Raw genomic sequence first — 11,152 nt, forward strand, 5'->3', positions numbered from 1 at the left:
TCCTCTCTTTGGTGGATTTGAACTCCACCAGAACCGTGCGATGGCACTAGCTAGGTTTTCACATATCTCTAAAGGGAGCAGGAAAGTAGACATGACATAAGTCGGAAGAGCTAGCAGAATATATTTTATCAGAACTTCCTTCCCACCTTTTGAAAGACACCTACCCGTCCATCCATTTACCCTGTGCATTAACTTGTCCTTGAGGAATGCAAACAATTTGCACTTGGATCCACTTATATCTTCCGGGATACCTAAGTAGGTTCCCATCCCTCCTTCGTTTTGTATACCCATTGCATCTTTGATCTCTTGCCTGGTATTTGCATTAATCCGCTTACCAAAGAGTAAGGACGACTTCTCGAAGTTGATACATTGGCCAGAAGCTTTACCATATTTCCTGACTACTTTCATTACTTCTTCACATTCACGGGGCTCCGCCTTACAGAAGAAAAGGCTATCATCAGCAAAGAGAAGGTGAGATACCGAGGGGCACGCGCGTGTGACACGCATCCCCGTTATCTTCCCTTGATTCTCTGCATGATTAAGAAGGCTAGCGAGCGCTTACGTGCATAGAATAAAAATGAAAGGAGACAAAGGATCTCCTTGTCTTAAGCCTCTACCAGGAACGATATTTCCTCTTGGTTGACCATTCATAAGCACCTTATATTTTACCGACGTAATGCATCGCATTATCCAGGTTATCCACGTCTCTGAGAATCCCATTTTGCGCATGACGGCTTCAATGAATGACCACTCCATTCTGTCATATGCTTTGCTCATGTCCGTCTTAATAGCCATCCTTTTACTGCGACCACTTGGTTTAGTCCTCAGCGCGTGAAACATTTCTTGGGCAATCATAATATTGTCTGAAATCTGTCTTCCAGCAACAAAGGCTAACTGGGTCTTTGAAATCAAGCCTGGTAGCAGTTTCTTTAATCTCTGGCATAAGACCTTCGAAATTATTTTATAGCTTACATTACACAAGCTTATTGGTCGGAATTGAGCCATATCATTAGGCTTGGCCGTCTTCGGGATGAGACATATATTTGTATCATTTAATCCATTCACCACCGTTCCCTCGATAAGGAAGTTATTAACCATAAGAGTTAAATCATCCTTTACAATATCCCAGAATTTCTGATAGAATAGCGCAGTCATCCCATCTGGTCCTGGAGCCTTCTCTGGATGCATAGCAAAAAGAGCCAATTTGACCTCCCATTCCGTTACCGGAGCTGTAAGGTTCTCATTCATTGCCCCAGTGATTGTCGTAGGAACTTGAGCTAACGCCTCTTCAATGTCCTCAGGGTTAGACGATTCAAAGATCTGTCTAAAATAACTAGTAGCAATGGCTACTAAACCCTCTTCATCCTCAACTATATTTCCATTCACATCTTGGAGCTGCGTAATTTTATTCCTGGCTCTTCTCTGTTTTGTTAGTGCATGAAAAAACTTTGTATTTCTATCCCCCTCTCTTAGCCAGAACACTCGACTCTTCTGTTTCCAGAACATTTCTTCTGCTTTAAGAGCATTAGAGAGGTCCTTCAAAGCTGAGGCAATTTCTTCAGTGGTAGCATTGTCATCCGCATACATGCCCTCCACTTTCTCTTTCAATTCCTCCACCAGTCTCGCAGAGTTGACATTATGCTGCCTCCTCCATTCCCCCAAAGCTTTTCGACAGCTAGAGATATGTTCCATAATAGTCGCTTCTGGAGGTAAATCAGGAGATTTCCATCCCTCCAGGATGACCTGCCTTAGCTCCTCGTTGTCTAGCCATCTTTTATCAAACTTAAATTTTTTTGATCTCCTCATTGGTTTTACGAGTATATCTGCGAGAATCGGACGATGATCCGATCCCCACAATCTCATATACTTGACACTCGAGTGAGGAAACTTCTCATGCCAATCTGCATTTCCTACTGCCCTGTCTAAGCGACATCTAACGGTCATTCCACCTGCTCTTTTACCTACCCATGAAAGCATGTCTCCCGTCAAAGAGAACTCTAGCATTCCACAATCACTAAGCATCTGCTTAAAAGGCAGGAAAGAACTATCAGCCCGTTGTCTTCCTCCTACTTTTTCATCATGACCCGTAATTTCATTGAAATCCCCTATCATAAACCAAGGTCCAGATCTTGTTGTTGAGAAACGCGTAAGACGTTCCCAAACTTGATCACGTCTTTCTAATACAGGATCCCCATAAACAAATGTCATATAGACTTTTATTCCATCAATGACTGCCTCAATGTCAATCATACGGTTATTCGAAAATAAAACATTAACTTGAAATTCATCCATAAAAAATAAAGCTAAACCTCCGCTGAGACCAAGTGGCTCAACAGTAAACAAATGATCAAACCCTAAGTCGGCCTGAATGTTTTGCAACATCAGCCTCCTGTTCTTTGTTTCAGAAAGGAACACAAGTCCTGGGCGATGCTTCTGACACATCTCCGTAAGGCGTCGAACTGTGAGGTCGTTCCCAATCCCCCGACAGTTCCAACTGATTGTCTTCATTGATGGCGTCGCGATGAGTATTTGGAACTCATCAAACCATCATGTTTTGACGCCTTCTCTTTGTCATCACGATGACGTCGTGGCTTTTCACCACCCTCAGCTACATGTGAGACTGTGGCCGTTGATCGTTTGCTTGGAGATCCCCTACGAAGGATCTCGAACTTCCTGTTAATGCCCAAAGGGGCACTACGTTTCGCACCCAGCTTCTTAGTCCGTGATGACCTCGAGCTGCTACGCCGTCCCAAGTCCTGAAGAGACCTCAGTTGAGGTTGTCTATCCTCCAACTCCATAAGATCTAAACCTAGCAGGTCCTCGCCATCATCTCCATCAGCCATCAGTGCACCATCAGACTGTTCCATTATCTCCATATCACTCAGCGCCCCAATGATAAGGTCATCGGCATGACTCGGCTCGCCATTAGGGGAGAACGCGAGAGCTCTAGCCTCACCCCTATCACGTAAAGTAACGTTTTCCTCCATAGGATGATCTGCACGCACCGGAGTCACAATGGTGCTTGCTAACTTTCTATTGCTTGTTTTTTCACCACTCCTAATCTCAGCCAAATCAACTATGGAACGTGATTTGTGCTCAGGAGATAAAATACACACTTCATATATTTTAGGTTAATATAATGTTCTCTAGTGTTATATAATTATGGAATAATGTGACACCATTAGATTAAACTATATTTTATATTAGATGCTGTAGAATTCTTTGAAATGAAATTTAGAAGGCATTTAGAGTGCCACATAGGATTTGGGGTTTTTTTAAATTAATACAAAATTAAGGTTCTAATTTTTCAAATTCTTCTCTTAATATATAGGGGATGTGATTTGACTCAAATAATATAACAAAATTAGTTTCCAAACTTGACTTTCGCATCTTCAGAAACTTTGTTGGAGCGTACTGTAAAATAAATAATGTGTATTAGACTATTTGTGCTTTGAGACCATTCAAACTGGAGTTGTGAGATTTAGTAAAGAGAGAAACCAACTTACACAATTAAGCGTGGCCTCTTTCATCAAAGATAAAAAAAATTAACAAAGCACTAAACTTACATAGTAGTAACGTTTTAATTGGATGCTACTATCCTTCATCTCTTCCACATCAATACTCTTCTTTCCCACTTCTTTCTCCTCCTCCTCTTCGTGATCTTCTTCTTCATCCTCTTCATGATCACCATTGTCAATCTGCTCATCTCCCACAATCTCCTGACAGACACTGCACTCCTAAAACTTCCTCTGAGATCTATGACTTCTCCTCGATGGTCTCATCTCATTGTACATGTACGTCCTATGTAATCTTATTAAATCTCTCGGAACTGTGAGCTGACAAAGAATTCCCCTACCTCAGTGGAACTGAATCAAAACCTGACGTGCAAGATATATACGGAATCAGATCCCGTATAGTGAGTATACGACTTATGTGTCAATAAGAAAACGGACCACAATACGAATTGTAGCTGCGGTATTGCTTCAGGAGGAGGGTGATACCCATGAATTCTACATTCTTCTTGATGATGCGTGAATCCTAGAAATGGAGGAGGCGGCCAAAAATCACCTGAGAGGCACGGCCATGGCAGAGATATATAGTCAAAGGTGGTGTGGTGAACCTCAGGTTGAAAGGAAGTTGCATAAAAGCATGCATTTTCAGCAGATGGATAACATGTTAGACGGAGGAATAACTAAAATTTGTAGATTGGATGTTGGATTCTAGGCTCAGCCCTAAACTATTTATAGGAATAACTCTGTTCTCGGTTTTGAAACGCTTGAGATTTTGGTGCAGAGAGTAAAGAGGGGGAGATCGAGAGATATGGGGTCATAAAAGTTGAATGTTAAAGGAGTATTCATTGAAGTGGTTGACAAAGCAATGGTTCATCATAGGAATGGAGAAAGGGAGGGGAGATAAAGGGATAGCATGAGTTAGGAGATGAAGAGTCGAATGGCTACAGGATACAGATTTCACATAATATTTTCTGCCAGAAAAAAAAAAAGAAAAAGAAAAATAAAGAGCAACATTTCATCGTCTGAGGTGAAACAAATTTTTGACCTAATCAACCCCACAGTTATTTGACTAATCGAATCTTAATTTGGGCTTATGAGTCTAATAACCACATGTATTAAGATGCAAAAGTTATTAGTTATACTAACTTCAAATGGTCTTTTGGGTTTATTTGTAATAGCCCATCAAAACACAAATCAGCGGATAGACGTACAAAATTCTAGAGCTACGATGCATGCAACTTAAATGGTTTTGTGGGGTCCACAGAAGTGATGTCGTGGATAGGCTTAGAAGAGAGTAAAAACTCTCTCATTATATGTATGAAGTGGTTGACAAAGCAATGGTTCATCATAGGAATGGAGAAAGGGAGGGGAGATAAAGGGATAGCATGAGTTAGGAGATGAAGAGTCGAATGGCTACAGGATACAGATTTCACATAATATTTTCTGTCAGAAAAAAAAAAGAAAAAGAAAAATAAAGAGCAACATTTCATCGTCGAAGGTGAAACAAATTTTTGACCTAATCAGCTCCACAGTTATTTGACTAATCGAATCTTAATTTGGGCTTATGAGTCTAATAACCACATGTATTAAGATGCAAAAGTTATTAGTTATACTAACTTCAAATGGTCTTTTGGGTTTATTTGTAATAGCCCATCAAAACACAAATCAGCGGATAGACGTACAAAATTCTAGAGCTACGATGCATGCAACTTAAATGGTTTTGTGGGGTCCACAGAAGTGATGTCGTGGATAGGCTTAGAAGAGAGTAAAAACTCTCTCATTATATATATGAAGTGGTTGACAAAGCAATGGTTCATCATAGGAATGGAGAAAGGGAGGGGAGATAAAGGGATAGCATGAGTTAGGAGATGAAGAGTCCTACAGGATACAGATTTCACATACTATTTTCTGTCAGAAAAAAAAGAAAAAGAAAAATAAAGAGCAACATTTCATCGTCGGAGGTGAAACAAATTTTTGACCTAATCAGCTCCACAATTATTTGATTAATCAAATATTAATTTGGGCTTATGAGTCTAATAACCACATGTATTAAGATGCAAAAGTTATTAGTTATACTAACTTCAAATGGTCTTTTGGGTTTATTTGTAATAGCCCATCAAAACACAAATCAACGGATGGACGTATAAAATTCTAGAGCTACGATGCATGCAACTTAAATGGCTTTGTGGGGTCCACAGAAGTGATGACGTAGATAGGCTTAGAAGAGAAAAACTCTCTCATTATATATATGATTCTTATTCTTCTTTTAAACGGTTCTGAACACTTCTAATTTACTACAAACCAGAAAATGAAATGCGACTTCCGGTTTAGCTTGAGAGTCCTTCATTTGTTAAGTACACAGCCCATGCTTCCTACAATTTCCAAAATGTCAGCTAAGAGTTAGTAACCAGAACATGAACCAAAGCTTACAGGTTGAATCAAACTCGGTTTAAGTACCTGAAGAATGGAGAATACTCTGCTGGCGAGTGGCGACAGACTTCACTTGTGATCCATCTCGTAGATTTGCCAAAGGTATCGCTTGCCAAATGCTATTTGACCACAAAACCTGAACAAAAATCACGGTTTGGTCAGAATCAATATCCGGTTTACCTGGTTTGAGACAAAGTAACCTATTCAAAAAACTCTTACATGGTGTAAAGTTGAGAGGAGGAGTCTAATGTTGGTTTCTTTTCCGGTTAACCAGATTCTTATCTCTTCATCTTTCATCTCCATCTCCATCTGCAATTCATTTGACCGTCACATCAGATTCTTTTTTCACTATGAAATGACTTTTACTGGGAAATTTTTTTAATTACACTAACCTCTTCTTCTGATTTGGCTTCTTCTTCTTCGCTCCTTCTTGAATCTATTAAGTCTTCTTGTGCTTGTTTTGTTTCTGGTCGTTGAGATCTCTCTCTGGCCCAAGCTATTGCTTCATCCATGTCATTCGAATCAGAGTTTCCTCCTCCGCTTCCTCCGTCTCTGTAGCGATCAAACCGATCTGAGTTTACTTCGATTACGTAAGAGCTCATCTCTTCTTCATCTTCATCTTCTGCTTTACTGGTTCTCTGTTTTTCCTCTGTTTCATATTCTTCTTCGCGGATGAAAGAAGAAACAGGGGAAGATGCTGGAGAGCTTGGTCCGAAATCATCGATTCTCCTGAAAGAATGTGGATCCAAGCTCAATGTCTCCGGCGAGGATCTCCGAGAGCCGCCGAAGTGTGGTTTTCTGTAGCAAACACCGGGAAACTCTGTTTCTTCAATTCCCGCTTTTTACTTCTTGAGGGGACGTTTAACGGTCTACAAAAAAAAAACAGAGCATGTTAAGAATACGGAATTGACCTCGAAAGTTTTTTTTTTTTTGACTCCTGCATTAACGGATATTGAGGGTATAGTAGTAACTCATCACTCACCTGAGTCTAGAAGTAAAAGAAGATATTCCGACGTCATGGCCGGCAGTCCCAGCCGGTGGTAGCGGATGATGAGGACTGCTCTCCGCCGAAGTGAGCATCGACGAGGAATTCTACCTCGATTTAGCTATTGGACTCTGCTTCGCCGTCCCACTGCAACCTCCGAACACGCCGTCGTAAAATCCATCTCCGGCGGACGGAATTCTAAACGCCGTTAAGTTTCTTCCGTGAGATTTAGAAGAAGCAACCGTGCCGCAGGAGAACATCCCAGGTGGTCGGAAAATCTCGTCGTAGAAACAGTCGGAGCGGGAAAAGTCGCCGGAGAATTTCCTAGTGAGGACGCTGCGCGGCGGCCCACCGAAAACATCGGAGAAGTCTTGGGCGTCGATTCGAACGTCCATGGATCTTGGAGCAATGGAGAAGAGTGGATCAACGTTCAAACCCATCTTCATTCGCCACGACTCGTCCATTTCGCCGCTGAGATCTTTTTTTGCTTTCTCCGGTCACTTGAAATTGTTAAAGAAAAGTAGAGGGATATGTAACATATCCGGCCCTGTAAAAAAAATTTTGAAAAGGCTGGAAGCATAGTAAAAAAAAAAAAGGCTGACCTGGAGGCTTGAACTTTGCACCAGGAAGAAGAACAACAGATACTTAACCATCTGACCTACTGATAGCAATTGAAAAAATAGCCGAAATTTTTCTCTTGATATTAAAGGCCGGAAGCAAATGCTTCTGCAGCTTCTGTCCAAGGCCGCTACTGGATATGTTGTGATTTGTGAATGTACACTTACGTACACATATATATAGTACTCAACGAACAAAAAGATTTATCCCTTATATATTATTTGAGAAGCATTACAACTTCTTTTTGTAGCCACATGAAATCATTAGAATGATTCTTAGAATCATTAGAGAAATATGTTGGTCCATCTAATTATATAATAAGCTTTTTATTAAACTAACAATAAATTCATCATTAATGTACTTTATTATTTCCTTAAATAAAATTTACGGAATTGCCTAATGTGTCTTAAGTATATATGGCAATTAATGATTTTGAATAATAAAGATTTGATAAAAAATAGTGTATCTTCTATCATATTTGTCTAATTTTAAACTATTAAATAAATTAAACAACCACAATAACCATATAATAAAAAATAGATTTTTATGTATATGTTATATTTTGAATTTTTACAAACGGCTATAAATTACTAAAACTGTTAAAGTCTTACATTCAAATTTTATAATCCATGGTTTAAAATTTTTGTTATGACAAAATACAAATGATTACAAAAATTATATAAGTAAAAAGTCTAATTTAATTAATTACTAAGATTAATATATATATATATATCGTTTTAAATTAAACAATTTTGTTATCAGTAATTTAATTTTTTTTCTATAAAATTTACAAATGATCAAAAAAATTATATGAGTAGAAATCATCATTTAATAGACATTAATATTAAAAATATACTAAAATATATTATCTATGTTAGTATCATTTAAATTTAATTACATATCCTGTCAAATATAAAAAAATATTTTTTGGATTAATAAAATTGATTTATATGTTCGTACCAAGTTAATTATATATTTAATAGTTACTGACTTTTAATTATTTAATATATATTTATTATTTATAATATTTAAAAATATTTAATACATAAAATATTTTTATATATAATGTTGATTCCGCGCAAGGCGCGGATCTTAACCTAGTTAACTATTTATACATGTGTGAATTTTATTCTACCGTCTAAGGAAAAAATAGTTATTAATTTACCATGATACTACTAGCTAAGTTCAATTTGAGAGAATTTTAACTTTACATCAAATTTGATATCATTTTTCATATTTATTTTTAGTTGATTACCCTTTTTATAAATACTTTAACTTTATTATGAAAAAATAAAATTTACACTCATAAATTATTTTTAAATGTGTAAGAATTATTTATAGAAATTTATAAATCAATTACATCCTCTAAATAATAAACACTAAACAATAATTATTAAAAAATAATATTCAATTTAGTGTATTTTAAGCAGTTTTTATTAAATTTAATTATTTTTGGGAAAATCCGTGAATATATGAGGATAATATTCTATATTTTATGGTTGATCCAAAAAAAGTAATTTATATGTCTTATTCTATTTTATATATGTATCGTAGATATTACTGTTTTTTCGTTCTCATTCAATAATTTAATATATTTTTCTCTGTTCAACAATAACACTGCTTTCAATCATACATCATAACTATTGCAACATTATGATTTGAGAAATTATTTAATGTACTTTAAGTTAGTTATTACTTTTCTACAATTAATCAAAAATATTTTAAAATTTGAATTTAAAATTTAGTATTTAGGAGTAAAATTAGGTTTGTAACTTCTATAAATGTTATAAATTATTATTAAATATTTATAAATGATTTAGAATAATTAATTTAATTTTATCACAAATTTAAGATGTTTATAAAAGTATTTACTTTTTAAATTAAATTTGGAAAATTGTATCAAACTTTTAATAAAGCTGAAATTTCACTTTGATTTAAATGGTGCTTATAAATATATAAATGAATGATTTAATGCACAGTAATACAGTACTACGCAAAACAAACGGATATTATTTGAAGCTTTAAATACTGGAACATTTACGAACTTTGGTCTATGGATCAGAATCATCTGAAATTATGAATTTTGTATTCCTTAATTGAAATTTTGTATCCATTAACCGAGAAATTTTTAAAATACCTGATAACCTGACAAATGGCCAACTTTTGCTACACACTTGAAGGAGTTTCGACACAGTAAGATTTTCTTTCTTATCTTCAAGATTCGACATATACCAAGAGCAACTAATTTAGTGGTGGACATGCTTGCACGAGGTGCTTGGAGTTCTACTTTAGTTGTGTTTTATGTTGATTCCATCCCATCGGTTTGGCTATTTGAACCGGTAGGAAATATTTCATAGTTTAGCTTTTATTGTTGTCAAAAAATAAAAATAAAATACCCGATAACCAATTTTCAAAATACATACAATCAATAATACTTTAACATATGTGTTTAGAATTTAATGATTATTGTTTAGGGTTTAGTATTTAGGGATGTATTGATTTATAAATTTCTATAAATGTTTTATAAGATATTTTAAACATTTATAAATGATTTATAAGAGTCAGTTTAATAATTTTATCATAAATTGTATTTATAAAATGAATATCATCTAAAGGTAATTTAAAAAATAGTATTAAACTTATGGCAAAATTGAAATTCCTCCTCAGAGTATCTTCAAAAAGACTTTCTATTATAGAGTTTTGCAAACTCTATATTTGAAGTTTCGAGGTAATCTTCTCCAAAAGAAAGACTTCAAAATTATTTGTAAATTATACTATGCTTCTTATATTTGTCATAATTAATATAAATCCATTAAATTTTTATAGATAATTAGCACATATATAAAAATATTATAATACTATTAATTAATAAAATCTTATACTAAAATATAAAATTATAAATAGAAATAAATAATTAAATATTAAACTACAAGCAAAATACCATATTATTACATACAATTATTTTCTTAATGCTCCATTTTCGGTTACACGAAATTTGTTTGGAAAATATTTTAGAAGTTCCGGAGAAAATTTACTAGACTATTAGCGTTGTTGTAATATTTAAATTTGTGTAAAAATGATGTCTTCACGTATATTCTTAAATTTTTGTTTCTATTAAGTTTCTTTTGTAATATTCTTGTTGTCTAATTCTACTTTAAAAATATTATAAATCTTATCTAATTTTTTTTAAAAACAATTATGTGTTAAATTTAAATCTATAAAAATAATTTTGAAATATTTAAAATATACAAAAGTTTTAAAGATTAAAACTATGAATGAGAAAATACTTAAGAATCATAAATATAAACTATAATTAATTATAAGGACAAAATGCAAATAAAAAGATGAAACTTCAAATTTAGAGTTTTGAGTAGTGAAACTTCAAATATGAAGTTTTACTTCTTAAAACTCTAAATTTGAAGTTATAAAATTCCTTTTTGGAGAGCAAAAAACTCTATATTTGAAGTTATAGAGTTTCTTTTGGAGATGCTCTTATTAATTTGAAAACTTTAGGTTTTAGGCTAATTAATTAATTAGTACACAAAACAAAACAAAAATTACTTTTACATCACTGAATGAATTTTGAGCAAAGGAAAAAGGGTTACTA

At 34.7% G+C, this 11,152-nt stretch overlaps 1 pseudogene; it reads right to left on the reverse strand.

Annotated features, from left to right (window-relative positions):
* Positions 1–5,835: 5,835 nt before the first annotated feature.
* Positions 5,836–7,655, reverse strand: LOC106294102 (annotated as a pseudogene).
* Positions 7,656–11,152: the final 3,497 nt, after the last annotated feature.

The sequence above is a fragment of the Brassica oleracea genome, chromosome C5 (genome assembly GCF_000695525.1).
Source record: "Brassica oleracea var. oleracea cultivar TO1000 chromosome C5, BOL, whole genome shotgun sequence".
Classification (NCBI taxonomy): domain Eukaryota; kingdom Viridiplantae; phylum Streptophyta; class Magnoliopsida; order Brassicales; family Brassicaceae; genus Brassica; species Brassica oleracea.